Below are 18,666 nucleotides of genomic sequence, written 5' to 3'. Positions count from 1 at the left end.
GTAGTTCCTGTTCGATGTCCTATTTATATGCGTCAACTATTTTACTTTAATATTATTTAAGATGAAAGTAAAGTTATGGGATAAAGATAACTTAGAAAATAAATATCGAAGTTTTACCTTAAAATGATTTCGTACGTTCATTTAACCTTTGGACTTTATCTCACGCTTCATCAATATTTAGTAATTCAAAAACTTGAAACCTATTATATATAACTTTACTTTTCGAATACGATATAACGATTTCCATTATTTTAACCTTTTAACAAAATGATTCTTAAATATATATTAGTTTTGGAAAACAAAAGCTATCATATTTATTTGATTTAGTATTAAAACATTTTCAATTTAGAGAAAACTTTATTATCAAAATGTTTTATAAGATACTTTGTTAATGAATTTTGAAGAACTTAATTAAAGCTTTATATTATAAATTACAAATATATATATATATATATATATATATATATATATATATATATATATATATATATATATATATATATATATATATATATATATATATATATATATATATATATATATATATATTGTGTTTCAAAAACATAAACGTAATATGACATAATATTTTTCTATCTCTTAAACGATTTTAAATGAGTCTTGAAATATAATTACTTTTGAAAAACTAAATATTATATTATTAAATAAATATTTCAAACTTATATTTTGAGATAAAAATATATATATATATATATATATATATATATATATATATATATATATATATATATATATATATATATATATATATATACACTTTACAATATAACGAGATATAATAATAACGTAGTCATAAAACGTTTTGATTTAAAATAATATTATTATATAACGAGATGTCGATTTATAGAAGAAAATGACCAAAACACTCAAATGATTAAGTTACATTTTGAGTGGGATAGTTTTTCATTAATTTAAGTCTTGTTATTTACAAAGGTACAATTTACAAAACGAAAAATACAAGTTTTCTAAGCGTACATAACGTCGTTTGAGAAACCGAAACCGGAACATAAGTCGAGTGACAACGTACGAGTCATCGGAACTAAATTTACAAATTAACTATGCACATAAATATAATATAATATATAATTAATTATATAAATTAAATATATTATATATATAATATTATAAAACCAATAGTCGCCCATGTTGTAAACGAATTGGAACTGTTAAGAGTGACCATGCGATCGCATGGTTGTTGCTCACAAACCTCATGCGATCGCATGGGGGTTAGGTGAGGGAAATGTCTATAAATTCGTCCGATTTCGTTTCAGTTCTTCACTTCCTCTTCTATCTATCTCTGATCTCTCTATATATATAAATAAAAATAATAATAATTATTATTATTATTATTAATGAGATTAATATTATTATTATTATTATTATCGTTATCGTTATCGTTATCGTTATCCTTATCGTCGTTATTTTCGTTATTATTATTATTATTATTATCTAATAATCAATATTATTATTATTATTATTATTATTATTATTATTATTATTATTATTATTATTATTATTATTATTATTATTATTAAAATACTTAATATTTTTTTTATCAAAACTATCATTTTATTATTTTTATCGTCATTATTATTATTAAAAGTATCATTAATATTAAAACTATCATTTTTATTAAAATTATCATTTTTTTAATAGAAATATCACTGTTATTATAAAATATCATTATTATAATCAATTTAGTATTATTGTTATTAAAAATGATCATTTTAAATAGAATTATCATTTTTATATAAAATATTATTATTACTACAGTTAATATTAAAAAGTATCTTTATTATTATAATTATCATGGTTGTTAAAAAATATCATTATAAATCTTAAAACTTATATTTTCATTTAAATTATCATTTTTATTATTATTAGTATTATTAATAAAAAAAATATTATTAACATTGTTATTATCATTAACATGATTATAATATTATTATCATTATTAGTAATATTATTATTATGACATTAGTATTATTATAAAAGATTATTATTAATTATCAAAATTATTATTATCATTAGTAAATATAAATATTGTTATTATTATAATGAATACTATTATTATCACAAAATAATACAATTTTTACTCATTATTATTATTAATATTATTTTATCAAATAAATATGTGATACAAAGATATTTTTATCACACGTAATATAATTACATTTATAATACATACCACTATATTTTTATGATATTAAGTGAGCTTCGTAAATTTTATTACTTAAGATATATAGAAGTATATTTTTATTATATATAATTTTTAATATAAAATTTTTATTAATAAATGACTTGTATTATTTACTCTAATACAATCTGATAAATATATATTATATATAAAACGACTATTTAAGTTATATAATAAACATGTTTTGATTTTTTTAATGTCATTTTGGTCAAATATACTTTTATTGACTTCTGCATGATAATCTCGAGCATTAGGATTGCGATACACTACGACTCGACCTAAATTGTTAGACGGATATTGACTAACATATAAATATATATATATATATATATACTTAATATAGGTTCGTGAATCCGAGGAAAACCCTGCACTTGTTCAGTGTCGTCATTTGCATTATTGCTACGAAATACAGTATTGTGAGTTTCATTTGCTCCCTTTTTAAATGCTTTTGCAATATATATTTTTGGGACTGAGAATACATGCCCTGTTTTATAAATGTTTTACGAAATATACACAAGTAATCGAAACTACATTCTATGGTTGGATTATCGAAATCGAATATGCCCCATTTTAGTCCGGTAATCTTAGAATTAGGGAACAGACACCCTAATTGACGCGAATCCTAAAGATAGATCTATTGGGCCCAACAAGCCCCATCCAAAGTACCGGATGCTTTAGTACTTTGAATTTATCATGTCCGAAGGGAGTCCTGGAATGATGGGGATATTCTATATGCATCTTGTTAAGGTCGATTACCAGGTGTTCACCATATGAATGATTTTTATCTCTATGTATGGGATGTATGTTTATGAAAATCTTGTGGTCTATTAAATTAATGGAAATGATTGTTTATGATAAACTAATGAACTCACCAACCTTTTGGTTGACACTTGAAAGCATGTTTATTCTCAGGTATTAAAGAAATCTTCCGCTGTGCATTTGCTCATTTTAAAGATATTACTTGGAGTCATTCATGGCATATTTCAAAAGATGTTGTATTCAAGTCGTTGAGTTCAATAAAGATTATTATTAAGTAAATGACATATTAGGTCATTTATAGTTGGATATTATGAAATGGTACTTTCGATGTAATAAAAGTTTGTCTTTTAAAAACGAATGCAATGTTTGTAAAATGTATCATATAGAGGTCAAATAGCTCGCAATGTAACCATATGTTATAGTATTCATCCTTATGGATTAGGATGCGTGGTCTCAAATCGAACTTGTCATCAACAATTTCTTAGGACTTGTAGTCCCCATCTTACACAATTTCCTCCAAACGAGGAATAAAATTTTGCGCCAAAGCATCACACGCAGCATGGAATTTCTCTTCCGTACCCTAAACAAGTTGATCAGAAATTTTTTCTGGAATAATCTTCGGAACATGCAAATTTCCCTGGACAACCTCCCAAAACAAGACACACTAGTAATCTTAAGCAGCAAGCATAGGCTTACCAAACATTCGGTAACAGCTTTATAGCCCAATGCATGCTGCACAATAGAATTTATACCAGCTCTTAGTGTATCTTATTCAGACTGAATATTATTGCGTTCAGCCAACAAAGTTTCAAACTTGACGTTCCAATCATCAACGCGATCCTGCAAGGAATTAACTTCAGAATTGGCATGACCAAGCTTCAACGACAAAATCTTCTGCATGTGTACGCACCAAATCAAATTGATTACTCTCATTCAACAACCTTTGGTTCTCACCAGGAAGAGAGGAAATTCTCTGCTCCGCTTTCAAATGTGCGGCAATAGCAGATTACAGTTGATCTTTCAAATCTTCCTTCTCTTTTTTAAGTTTAGCGAAATATTTGTTTTCGCGCTAAGCCTGTTTGCGGCCAATAACAGTGGAGCTTGATTTTTCTAGCAAACGATTAAGATCTTTTGCAAGGTTGAAAACAGTTGCTTGAGTATCAATAAAAAGGTCCTCCTCCGGGGAACGATCCCGGAACGTAGCGAGTAAATTGGTAGGTGCACAAGCTTGTAGGTGCGAGAATTGCTCACCAAAGGTGGCAGCAAAGATCTTGAAGAATTGGTCAGAATTGTCAAACTTTAAATCTGGATTAAAAGCGTAGATTGTAGGGGTGTTAAGATGCGCCCTCTTGTTGTGGCTAGTATCAATAGATACATCTCTTATATAAAGATTAGTACGCATCTAGGATTAGTTACGTTCTGCTTCGTGTTGCTGATTAACAGCAAGTCATTGACGAGCATGAGAGTTTAACAAGCTACCTCCCTCAGTCATAGACGCTTGATTTTCTGGTACAATTGTAAGAGTATTAGATTCAACTTCCTGCTCAACATCAACCATCTCACTAACCTCTGCATAACTGTACAAAAGGTATTATTAGAAATTAAGACGGTGCTTGCCAACGTTAAAATAATAAAAGCGCTAAATATTTAGGCATCTACCTCCAATCGGTCTCTTGCCAGCTCTCTTGGATGTGTTCACGACTTGGTTATCTTGAACCTCAATAAAAGAAGATGTGTCGGTTTCTTGCTTATTGTGCTGATTAATAACCTTGCGTTTAGTGGTAGCAATGGTGGTTTTATTGGGCTGACATACTTGGGAATCCGGACATTTATTTATTTCCATATCAGTTAATGATTTCTTCCCATAAGCAATGCCGGCAGTCTCGCTCAACTAAAGCCGACCTTATGGAGGCCTAGTACCGTCGGTCTAGAAAGCTAGTAACTCAGATCTAGGACTAGGAAGGGAAGCTCTTAATCTCCGACCATTCGGGTTGCTGGACTGGTTGTTAGCAGAGAAGCACTGGGAGAAAGATGGCTTATTAGAGCATTGGCGGTCGACGAATTCATTATCAGGAATTCTACCCTTAGCCTAACATATCCATTTCTGCAATAATAATCAAAAATATAAATAAATTATATAGAATTGAGCATTACAAGTGCGGATTAATAAATGTAAAGTTTTATTATACCCATTTTGTTTTTCATAATGAACAGACGTCTATCAGGGCGCGGCCAGTAAGTTGAGATAAAACCAAGAACGAGTGGTAAATTATCATAAACACGAGCAGGAAGATGCAAATCAACAAAGGAATTAAAAAATAATTCCTCGATTGGAAACATTGCTAGAGCCTTATTTTGTTCGACTTTCTTGTCGAAACACCAAAGAAGGATGTTGTTATACACTTCAAGAACAAATGAGTGATTTAAGAAGAAACATATTTTTTCCATTTGACTTTAAGACCTTGTTTAGGAGTATCTACAAAGCCTCGTTGGTTATCAAATGAATACCAACCTTGATCACTTAGAGATGAACGAATAAGTTGGTAAAAAAAGCAAGTGAAGGAGTTTTGTTGTTTGCACAACTCCACATCTCAAAAATTGTGACTTTTATTGCGCCATAGGGATGCGATTGTCCAATACCGATTTTATATTGGGATAGTACTTGCATATAAAAGTGGTTGGTGGAGTATAGATGTTGCCATAATCCATGACTTTGTCATAGACGGCGATTTTATTCTTCGGTGGGCTATTTGCCCTTTGCTCTTCCGATGGAGCAATTGATTCTAACTTTGCAATAGGTGAATACCACTGAATAATATCACGGATATATTCAACATTGATAAAAGATTGAACACTTTTTCGTGTTTATCAGTAGCCATTGGGTAGATGATATAAGCAAAAAAGAAGAAAGGGTAAGAAATAAAACGGACCTTAGCCGGAATACAAACGAAATTTACAACAATTGCTGGAAGTAAAGCAGGAAGTAGAATAATAATTTTAAATTAGGTAACGTTTATGGAATGTGGAAATGTTATTTATAGGCCAATAATCTCTAGCGTACACGTGTAATAATCTTGTGTCATAATTTTTTATTAGACGATCGGTGCACGATAGCATACCCAGGTAGTTGAATATGAAATGTCCCGTTCATATTGGTTATAAACGTTCCATATTAATTGATTTCGTCGCGAGGTTTTGACCTCTATATGAAACGTTTTTCAAAGACTGCATTCATTTTTAAAACAACCATAACCTTTATTTTATCTATAAAAGTTTAAAAAGCATTACGTAGATTATCAAATAATGATAATCTAAAATATACCGTTTACACACGACCATTACATAATGGTTTACAATAAGAATATATTACATCAAAAATAAGTTTCTTGAATGCAGTTTTTACATAATATCATACAAGCATGGACTCCAAATCTTGTCCTTATTTTAGTATGCAACAGCAGAAGCTCTTAATAATCACCTGAGAATAAACATGCTTAAAACGTCAACAAAAATGTTGGTGAGTTATAGGTTTAACCTATATATTATCAAATCATAATAATAGACCACAAGATTTCATATTTCAATATACATCCCATACATAGAGATAAAAAAAATCATTCATATGGTGAACACCTGGTAACCGACATTAATAAGATGCATATAAGAATATCCCCTATCATTCTGGGAAATCCATCGGACATGATAAAAATGAATTCGAAGTACTAAAGCATCCGGTACTTTGGATGGGGTTCGTTAGGCCCAATAGATCTATCTTTAGGATTCGCGTCAATTAGTAGATCGGTTTACTAATTCTTAGGCTACCAAACAAAAGGGGCATATTCAGCTTCGATCATTCACCCATATAATGTAGTTTCATTTACTTGTGTCTATGTCGTAAAACATTTATAAAACTGCATGTATTCTCATCCCAAAATATTAGATTTTAAAAGTGGGACTATAACTCACTTTCACAGATTTTTACTTCGTCGGGAAGTAAGACTTGGCCACTGGTCGATTCACGAACCTATAACAAATATGTACATATATATCAAAGCATGTTCAAAATATATTTACAACATTTTTATTATGTTTTACTGTTTTAAGTTTATTAAGTCAGCTGTCCTTGTTAGTAACCTACAACTAGTTGTCCATAATTAGATGTACAGAAATAAATCGATATATATTATCTTGAATCAATCCACGACCCAGTGTATACACGTCTCAGGCTAGATCACAACTCAAACTTTATATATTTTTGGAATCAACCTCAACCCTGTATAGCTAACTCCAACATTACTGCATATAGAGTTTCTATGGTTGTTCCAAATAACATATACAGATGGGTCGATATGATATGTCAAAACATTTGCATACGTGTCTATGGTATCCTAAGATTACATAATATATTAGAATACATGTATAATACAATATAAGTTAGCTAGGATATGATTAATATAGATTTGTTACCAATTTTCACGTAGCTACAACAAGCAAAAATAACCAATCTTGTTTTACCCATAACTTCTTCGTTTTAAATCCGTTTTGAGTGAATCCAATTGCTATGGTTTCATATTGAACTTAAGTTTATGAATCATATACAGAAAAAGTATAAGTTTATAGTTGGAATTACAGGTTACAAGTTGTTTTTGTAAAGGTAGTCATTTAAGTTGAAAGAACGACGTCTAGATGACCATTTTGGAAAACATACTTCCACTTTGAGTTTAACCATGATTTTTGGATATAGTTTCATGTTCATAAGAAAAATAATTTTCCCAGAAGAACAACTTTTAAATCAAAATTTATCATAGTTTTTAATTAACTAACCCAAAACAGCCCGCGGTGTTACTACAACGGCGTATATCTGGTTTTACGGTGTTTTTCGTGTTTTCCGGTTTTAAATCATTAAGTTAGCATATCATATAGATATAGAACAAGTGTTTAGTTGATTTTAAAAGTCAAGTTAGAAGGGTTAACTTTTGTTTGCGAACAAGTTTAGAATTAACTAAACTATGTTCTAGTGATTTCAAGTTTAAACCTTCGAATAAGGTAGTTTTATATATATGAATCGAATGATGTTATGAACATCATTACTACCTCAGGTTTTGTGGATAAACCTACTAGAAATGAGAAAGATAGATCTAGCTTCAAAGGATCCTTGGATGGCTTAAAAGTTCTTGAAGCCGAATCGTGACACGAAAACAAGTTCAAGTAAGATTTCCACTCGAAATAAGATTGTTATAGTTATAGAAATTGAATCAAAGTTTGAATATGAGTATTACCTTGTATTAGAAAGATATATTACTGTAAATAAGAAAGATTTCTTGAAGTTGGATGATCACTTTACAAGATTGGAAGTAAGCTAGCAAACTTGGAAGTATTCTTGATTTTATGAAACTAGAACTTATAGAATTTATGAAGAACACTTAGAATTTGAAGATAGAACTTGAGAGAGATCACTTAGATGAAGAAAATTGAAGAATAAAAGTGTTTGTAGGTGGTTTTGGTCGTTGATATATGGATTAGATATAAAGGATGTGTAATTTTGTTTTCATGTAAATAAGTCATGAATGATTACTCATATTTTTGTAATTTTATGAGATATTTCATTCTAGTTGCCAAATAATGGTTCCCACATGTGTTAGGTGACTCACATGGGCTGCTAAGAGCTAATCATTGGAGTGTATATACCAATAGTACATACATCTAAAAGCTGTGTATTGTACGAGTATGAATACGGGTACATACGAGTAGAATTGTTGATGAAACTGAACGAGGATGTAATTGTAAGCATTTTTGTTAAGTAGAAGTATTTTGATAAGTGTATTGAAGTCTTTCAAAAGTGTATGAATATATATTAAAACACTACATGTATATACATTTTAACTGAGTCGTTATGTCATCGTTAGTCGTTACATGTAAATGTTGATTTGAAACCTTTAAGTTAACGATCTTGTTAAATGTTGTTAACCCAATGTTTATTATATCTAATGAGATGTTAAATTATTATATTATCATGATATTATGATATATTAATATATCTTAATATGATATATATACATTTAAATGTCGTTACAACGATAATCGTTACATATATGTCTCGTTTCGAAATCCTTAAGTTAGTAGTCTTGTTTTTACATATGTAGTTCATTGTTAATATACATAATTACATGTTTACTTATAATTTATAATGATTAAACATAGTGTAACAATATCTTAATATGATTCATATGTAATTAGTAAGATGTTGTTATAACGATAATCGTTATATATATCGTTTCGAGTTTCTTAATTCAATAAACACAATTTTATGTATATAACTCATTGTTAAAATACCTAATGAGATACTTAATTATCATAATATAATGTTAACTATATATATAATCATATATATGTCATCATATAGTTTTTACAAGTTTTAACGTTCGTGAATCACCGGTCAACTTGGGTGGTCAATTGTCTATATGAAACCTATTTCAATTAATCAAGTCTTAACAAGTTTGATTGCTTAACATGTTGGAAACACTTAATCATGTAAATATCATTTTCATTTAATATATATAAACATGGAAAAGTTCGGGTCACTACAGTACCTACCCGTTAAATAAATTTCGTCCCGAAATTTTAAGCAGTTGGAGGTGTTGACGTATCTTCTGGAAATAAGTGCGGGTATTTCTTCTTCATCCAATATTCTTATTTCCAGGTGAAATCGGGTCCTCTACAAGCATTCCATTGAACCTTAACAATTGGTATCTTGTTTTGTTTAAGTCTTTTAACCTCACGATCCATTATTTCAACGGGTTCCTCGATGAATTGAAGTTTTTCGTTGATTTGGATTTCGTCTAACGGAATAGTGAGATCTTATTTAGCAAAATATTTCTTCAAATTCGAGACGTGGAAAGTGTTATGTACAGCCGCGAGTTGTTGAGGTAACTCAAGTCGGTAAGCTGCTGGTCCGACACGATCAATAATCTTGAATGGTCCAATATACCTTGGATTTAATTTCCCTCGTTTACCAAATCGAACAACGCCTTTCCAAGGTGCAACCTTAAGCATGACCATCTCTTGAATTTCAAATTCTATATATTTTCTTTTAATGTCGGCGTAGCTCTTTTGTCGACTTTGGGCAGTTTTCAACCGTTGTTGAATTTGGATGATCTTCTCGGTAGTTTCTTGTATTATCTCTGGACCCGTAATCTGTCTATCCCCCACTTCACTCCAACAAATCGGAGACCTGCACTTTCTACCATAAAGTGCTTCAAACGGCGCCATCTCAATGCTTGAATGGTAGCTGTTGTTGTAGGAAAATTCTGCTAACGGTAGATGTCGATCCCAACTATTTCCGAAATCAATAACACATGCTCGTAGCATGTCTTCAAGCGTTTGTATCGTCCTTTAGCTCTGCCCATCAGTTTGTGGATGATAGGCAGTACTCATGTCTAGACGAGTCCCCAATGCTTGTTGCAACGTCTGCCAGAACCTTGAAATAAATCTACCATCCCTATCAGAGATAATAGAGATGGGTATTCCATGTCTGGAGACAACCTCCTTCAAATACAATCACGCCAACTTCTCCATTTTTTCATCTTCTCTCATTGGCAGAAAGTGTGCTGATTTGGTGAGACGATCAACTATTACCAAAATAGTATCAAAAACACTTGCAGTCCTTGGCAATTTAGTGATGAGATCCATGGTAATGTTTTCCCATTTCCATTCCGGGATTTCAGGTTGTTGAAGTAGACCTGATGGTTTCTGATGCTCTGCTTTGACCTTAGAACACGTCAAACATTCCCCTACGTATTTAGCAACATCGGCTTTCATACCTGGTTACCAAAAATGTTTCTTGAGATCCTTGTACATCTTCCCCGTTCCAGGATGTATTGAGTATCTGGTTTTATGAGCTTCTCTAAGTACCATTTCTCTCATATCTCCAAATTTTGGTACCCAAATTCTTTCAGCCCTATACCGGGTTCCATCTTCCCGAATATTAAGATGCTTCTCCGATCCTTTGGGTATTTCGTCCTTTAAATTTCCTCTTTTAAAACTCCTTGTTGCGCCTCCTTTATTTGAGTAGTAAGGTTAGTGTGAATCATTATATTCATAGCTTTTACTCGAATGAGTTCTCTGTCCTTTCTGCTCAAGGCGTCGGCTACCACATTTGCCTTCCCCGGGTGGTAACGAAACTCAAAGTTGTAATCATTCAACAATTCAATCCACCTACGCTGCCTCATATTCAGTTGTTTCTGATTAAATATGTGTTGAAGACTTTTGTGGTCGGTATATATAATACTTTTGACCCCATATAAGTAGTGCCTCCAAGTCTTTAATGCAAAAACAACCGTGCCTAATTCCAAATCATGCGTCGTATAATTCTGTTCGTGAATCTTCAATTGTCTAGACGCATAAGCAATTACTTTGTTTGTTGCATTAATACACAATCGAGACCTTGCTTTGAGGCGTCACAATATATCACAAAATCATCATTCCCTTCAGGTAATGACAATATAGGTGCCGTAGTTAACTTTTTCTTTAACAATTCAAACGCTTTCTCTTGTTCATCTTTCCATTCAAATTTCTTCCCTTTATGCGTTAATGCAGTCAAGGGTTTTGCTATTCTGGAAAAGTCTTGGATGAACCTTCTGTAGTAACCAGCTAGTCCTAAAAACTTGCGTATGTGTTTCGGAGTTTTCGGGGTTTCTCACTTTTCAACGGTTTCAATCTTTGCTGGATCCACCTGAATACCTTCTTTGTTCACTATGTGACCAAGGAATTGAACTTCTTCCAACCAAAATGCACACTTTGAAAACTTAGCGTACAGTTTTTCTTTTCTCAGCAACTCTAGCACTTTTCTCAAATGTTCTTCGTGCTCTTGATCATTCTTCGAGTAAATAAGTATGTCATCGATGAAAACAATGACAAACTTGCCAAGATATGGCCCACACACTCGGTTCATGAGGTGCATGAATACAGCTGGTGCGTTAGTCAATCCAAACGGCATAACCATAAACTCGTAATGACTGTAATGCTTCTTAAAAGCAGTCTTTGGAATATCATCCTCCTTCACTCGCATTTAATGATATCCAGAACGTAAATCGATCTTCGAATAAACAGACGAGCCTTGTAGTTGATCAAATAAGTCGTCGATTCTCGGTAGTGGGTAGCGGTTCTTGATGGTAAGTTTGTTCAACTCTCGGTAGTCGATACACAACCTGAATGTACCATCTTTCTTCTTGACAAACAAAACAGGAGCTCCCCATGGTGATGTGCTTGGTCGAATGAAACCACGCTCTAAAAGTTCCTGTAACTGACTTTGTAATTCTTTCATTTCGCTGGGTGCGAGCTTGTATGGAGCACAAGCTATTGGTGCAGCTCCTGGTACAAGGTCTATTTGAAATTCAACGGATTGATGTACGGGTAATCCCGGTAATTCTTTCGGAAATACATCGGGAAATTCTTTTGCGACGGGAACATCACTGATGTTCTTTTCTTCAGGTTTAACTTCCTCGATGTGTGCTAGAATGACGTAACAACCTTTTCTTATTAGTTTTTGCGCCTTCAAACTACTAATAAGATTTAATTTCGCGTTGTTCTTTTCTCCGTACACCATTAAAGGTTTTCCTTTTTCACGCATAATGCGAATTGCATTATTGTAACAAACGACCTCTGCTCTCACCTTTTTCAACCAGTCCATGCCAATTATTATATCAAAACTCCCTAACTCGACTGGTATTAAATCAATTTTAAACGTTTCATCCCCCAGTTTAATTTCTCTCTCCCGACATATATTATCTGCTGAAACTAATTTACCGTTTGCTAATTTGAGTAAAAATTTACTATCCAAAGGCGTCAATGGGCAACTTAATTTAGCACAAAATTCTCTACTCATATAGCTTCTATCCGCACCCGAATCAAATAAAACATAAGCAGATTTATCGTCAATAAGAAACGTACCCGTAACAAGCTCCGGGTCTTCCTGTGCTTCTGCCGCATTAATATTGAAAACTCATCCATGGCCCTGCCCATTAGTATTCCCCTGATTCGGGCAATTTCTAATAATGTGCCCCGGTTTTCCACATTTATAACAAACAGCGTTGGTATTACTTGCTCCGACACTATTCGTTTCGGCATTACTTGTTCCGACATTATTTGTTCCTTTAGTTCTGTTAAACTTTGGTCCGTAGACCTCACACTTTGTCGCGCTATGACCATTTCTTTTACACCTGTTGCAAAATGTCGTGCAAAACCCCTGATGATTTTCTTCACACCTATGACATGGCTGTTTTTGGTTTTTGTTACCGTTGTTGTTATTGAGGTTGTTGTTGGGATTGTTATTGTTATTGAAATGGTTGTTGTAGTTGTTGTTGTTGTTGGGATGTTTGTTGTAGTTATTGTTAGGATTGCGGTTATTGTTGCGATTGTTGTTGCGGTTGTTGGGATAGTTGTTGCGATTGTGGTTGTAATTGTTGTTTTTGTTGTATGGGTGACTCTTGTCATCGTTTTCCTCCCACTTCCTCTTGAGTTATTTCGTGTTGGCTTCTTCGGCCGCCTGCTCTTTAATTCTTCCCTCAATCTGATTTATGAGTTTATGAGCCATTCGACTTACCTTCTGTATAGAAGCGGGCTCGTGTGAACTCACATCTTCTTGAATCCTTACTGGTAACCCTTTTACAAACGCGTCGATCTTCTCTTCTTCATATTTGAATGCTCCCGGACATAATAGACACAACTCTGTGAATCGTCGTTCATATGTGGTAACGTCAAACCCTTGTGTTCGTAACTCTCTAAGTTCTGCCTTGAGTTTATTGACTTCGTTTCTAGGACGGTACTACTCGTTCGTCAATCGCTTGAATGCCGACCACGGTAGTGCGTAAGCAGCATTTTGTCCTACTTGTTCAAGATAGGTGTTCTACCACGTTAACGCAGTACCTGTGAAGGTATGCGTAGCGTACTTAACTTTGTCCTCTTCAGTACACTTACTTATGGCAAACACCGATTCGACTTTCTCGGTCCACCGTTTCAATCCAATTGGTCCTTCGGTTCCATCAAATTCCAAAGGTTTGCAGGCAGTGAATTCTTTGTAGGAGCATCCTACACGATTTCTTGCGCCGTTAGCTGCATTGCTAGATTCAGAGTTATTGTTGGTATGTAGCGCAGCCTGTACTGCGGCTATGTTTGCAGCAAGAATGGTACGAAATTCCTCTTCGCTCATATTCATGGTGTGTCGAGTAGTCGGTGCCATTTCCTTCAAAATAGCCAACTGAATCGAGTTAATCATACAGAATATTAAGAGTAGTCAATAGTATTTCGTAGCAAAATATGAACTCATTTATAAAAGCTTTTTCTTCATATTAGCATTTTATAAGTTTAAATTCGGGTACTACCTACCCGTTAAGTTCATACTTAGTAGCTAATATACAATTCAACTACTACAATTCCATATGAAAATCTGATTATAATAATATATCACATATAAATATTCTTCAAACTTACAACATCGCTATATTACATATAACATGAAATATAGTACACTTTGATACAGGACAGTTTTGAAGATAAATCTAGTTAATACGCAAGTTGTTCAGCAAAGGAAATAAAGACACGTAATTCATAAGTCCAGAAACAAGTCATGCATTCTGGTTTTACTAAGACGACTTCCCATCCTTGGTCTTGTGGAAAATAACCGTTATGACCATTGGCTAGGCAGCATGTTGTAATGTCGTCAAAAGGACGAGGGTTTCGTAATGTCCAACAGCCCCTTAATAATCTAAAAACCTTATTTCTCACCCCAACTACTGAATCCGTCACTTGTGGGAAGGTTTTATTTAAAAGTTACAATCCAATGTTCTTTTTCTCACTTTGGTAAGAAGCGAACATCACTAACCCGTAAGCATAACATGCTTCTTTATGTTGCATGTTATAAGCTCTTTCTAATTCACGAAATCCTATGTTGGGATATGTTGAGTCAAAATAGGTTCTTAACCCGTAGCGTAAAATTGCATTTGGGTTCCCCGCATTTAACGCTTTAAAGAAAACACGGCATAACTTACGGTCTCCCCAATGTGATATACCCCACCTATCAAAGGAAAGCCTTTTATAAACTAAGGCATTTCTGAAAAGTCTTTCAAATGTTTGACAAGTTAATTTCGCCATAACTAAATGTGCTGATGAATTCTGACCGACTCTAGACAAGATTTCCTCAATCATATCCTCTGGTAGGTCTTCTAAAATATTCGGTTGTCTACCATTAACGTCCATTTTGTTTTTATACTATAAAATAGACAAGGATTAGATTCGTAAAAGATAATTAACAAACAATACAAGAAATTTTTACATAGAACATAAAAGTACAAGCACACTACAATACATATAATACACAACATGATTACAACCTTCTAATCTGAATCACTGGTTTCTTCTTCTTCGGACTTGGTTCGTTTTCCTAATTTTCTAGGAATATATGGTGTTCCTCTAATACGAGCCGTCGTTTTCCATAATGTTTTAGAAAAACCTGGTGGTTTAGAGGTTCCCGGGTCATGGTTACATTTTAGGAAATACGGATGTTGTCGATACATATAAAGTTCATAGGGGTTGGAATCGAGTTTCTCTATTTTTATACCTTTTCCCTTATTATTTCTTTCGCTTTATTAAATTGGGTCGAGGTAATTTCTATAACATCATCGGAATCCTCATCGGGATCTGATTCATCAGAAAATTGGTAATCTTCCCAATATTTTGCTTCCTCGGCGGAAACACCATTGACCATTATTAACTTTGGTCCGTTGGTTGAGGATTTTCTTTTATTTAATCGATTTACTATAGGTATCAATATTTCTTCCTTCGAAACCTCTTCTTCTGGTTCCTCCTCTTCCGATTCATCGTCTTCTGGTTCCTCTTCTTCCGGTTCCTCCTCTTCCGGTTCCTCTTTGGGAATTTGTGAATCTTCCCAAAATATATTCGACTCTTCATTATTATTAGGTGAATCAATGGGATTTGTACTAGAGGTAGACATCTATCACACAATATCAAACACGTTAAGAGATTAATATATCACATAATATTTACATGTTAATAATATATAGTTTCCAACAAAAAAATGTTAAGCAATCGTTTTTGAAGAAAAACACGGTCGAAGTCCAGACTCACGAATGCATCCTAACAAACTCAGTAAGACACACTAATGCAATTTTCTGGTTCTCTAAGACCAACGCTCGGATACCAACTGAAATATCCCGTTCATATTGATTATAAACGTTCCATATTAATTGATTTCGTCGCGAGGTTTTGACCTATATATGAGACGTTTTTCAAAGACTGCATTCATATTTAAAACAACCATAACCTTTATTTTATCTATAAAGGTTTAAAAAGCATTACGCAGATTATCAAATAATGATAATCTAAAATATACCGTTTACACACGACCATTACATAATGGTTTACAATAAGAATATATTACATCAAAAATAAGTTTCTTGAATGCAGTTTTTACATAATATCATACAAGCATGGACTCCAAATCTTATCCTTATTTTAGTATGCAACAGCGAAAGCTCTTAATAATCACCTGAGAATAAACATGCTTAAAACGTCAACGAAAATGTTGGTGAGTTATAGGTTTAACCTATATATTATCAAATCATAATAATAGACCACAAGATTTCATATTTCAATATACATCCCATACATAGAGATAAAAAAAATCATTCATATGGTGAACACCTGGTAACCGACATTAACAAGATGCATATAAGATTATCCCCTATCATTCTGGGAAATCCATCGGACATGATAAAAATGAATTCGAAGTACTAAAGCATCCGGTACTTTGGATGGGGTTCGTTAGGCCCAATAGATCTATCTTTAGGATTCGCGTCAATTAGTAGATCGGTTTACTAATTCTTAGGCTACCAAGCAAAAGGGGCATATTCGGCTTCGATCATTCACCCATATAATGTAGTTTCATTTACTTGTGTCTATTTCGTAAAACATTTATAAAACTGCATGTATTCTCATCCCAAAATATTAGATTTTAAAAGTGGGACTATAACTCACTTTCACAGATTTTTACTTCGTCGGGAAGTAAGACTTGGCCACTGGTCGATTCACGAACCTATAACAAATATGTACATATATATCAAAGTATGTTCAAAATATATTTACAACATTTTTAATATGTTTTACTGTTTTAAGTTTATTAAGTCAGCTGTCCTTGTTAGTAACCTACAACTAGTTGTCCATAATTAGATGTACAGAAATAAATTGATATATATTATCTTGAATCAATCCACGACCCAGTGTATACACGTCTCAGGCTAGATCACATATCAAACTTTATATATTTTTGGAATCAACCTCAACCCTGTATAGCTAACTCCAACATTACTGCATATAGAGTGTCTATGGTTGTTCCAAATAACATATATAGATGGGTCGATATGATATGTCAAAACATTTGCATACGTGTCTATGGTATCTCAAGATTACATAATATATTAGAATACATGTATAATACAATATAAGTTAGCTAGGATATGATTAATATAGATTTGTTACCAATTTTCACGTAGCTACAACATGAAAAAATAACCAATCTTGTTTTACCCATAACTTCTTCGTTTTAAATCCGTTTTGAGTGAATACAATTGATATGGTTTCATATTGAACTTAAGTTTATGAATCTATACAGAAAAATTATAAGTTTATAGTCGGAATTATAGGTTACAAGTCTTTTTTGTATAGGTAGTCATTTCAGTCGAAAGAACGACGTCTAGATGACCATTTTGGAAAACATACTTCCACTTTGAGTTTAACCATGATTTTTGGATATAGTTTCATGTTCATAAGAAAAATAATTTTCCCAGAAGAACAACTTTTAAATCAAAATTTATCATAGTTTTTAATTAACTAACCCAAAACAGCCCGCGGTGTTACTACAACGGCGTATATCCGGTTTTACGGTGTTTTTCGTGTTTTCCGATTTTAAATCATTAAGTTAGCATATCATATAGATATAGAACATGTGTTTAGTTGATTTTAAAAGTCAAGTTAGAAGGATTAATTTTTGTTTGCGAACAAGTTTAGAATTAACTAAACTATGTTCTAGTGATTTCAAGTTTAAACCTTCGAATAAGGTAGTTTTATATATATGAATCGAATGATGTTATGAACATCATTACTACCTCAGGTTTTGTGGATAAACCTACTGGAAATGAGAAAGATAGATCTAGCTTCAAAGGATCCTTGGATGGCTTGAAAGTTCTTGAAGCAGAATCATGACACGAAAACAAGTTCAAGTAAGATTTCCACTCGAAATAAGATTGTTATAGTTATAGAAATTGAATCAAAGTTTGAATATGAGTATTACCTTGTATTAGAAAGATATATTACTATAAATAAGAAAGATTTCTTGAAGTTGGATGATCACTTTATAAGATTGGAAGTAAGCTAGCAAACTTGGAAGTATTCTTGATTTTATGAAACTAGAACTTATAGAATTTATGAAGAACACTTAGAACTTGAAGATAGAACTTGAGAGAGATCACTTAGATGAAGAAAATTGAAGAATGAAAGTGTTTGTAGACATTTTTGTTCATTGGTATATGGATTAGATATAAAGGATGTGTAATTTTGTTTTCATGTAAATAAGGTATGAATGATTACTCATATTTTCGTAATTTTATGAGATATTTCATGCT

The sequence above is a fragment of the Rutidosis leptorrhynchoides genome, chromosome 3 (genome assembly GCF_046630445.1).
Source record: "Rutidosis leptorrhynchoides isolate AG116_Rl617_1_P2 chromosome 3, CSIRO_AGI_Rlap_v1, whole genome shotgun sequence".
Lineage (NCBI taxonomy): Eukaryota > Viridiplantae > Streptophyta > Magnoliopsida > Asterales > Asteraceae > Rutidosis > Rutidosis leptorrhynchoides.
The sequence above is the reverse complement of the archived record's forward strand: the minus strand, read 5'-3'. Positions refer to the sequence as shown.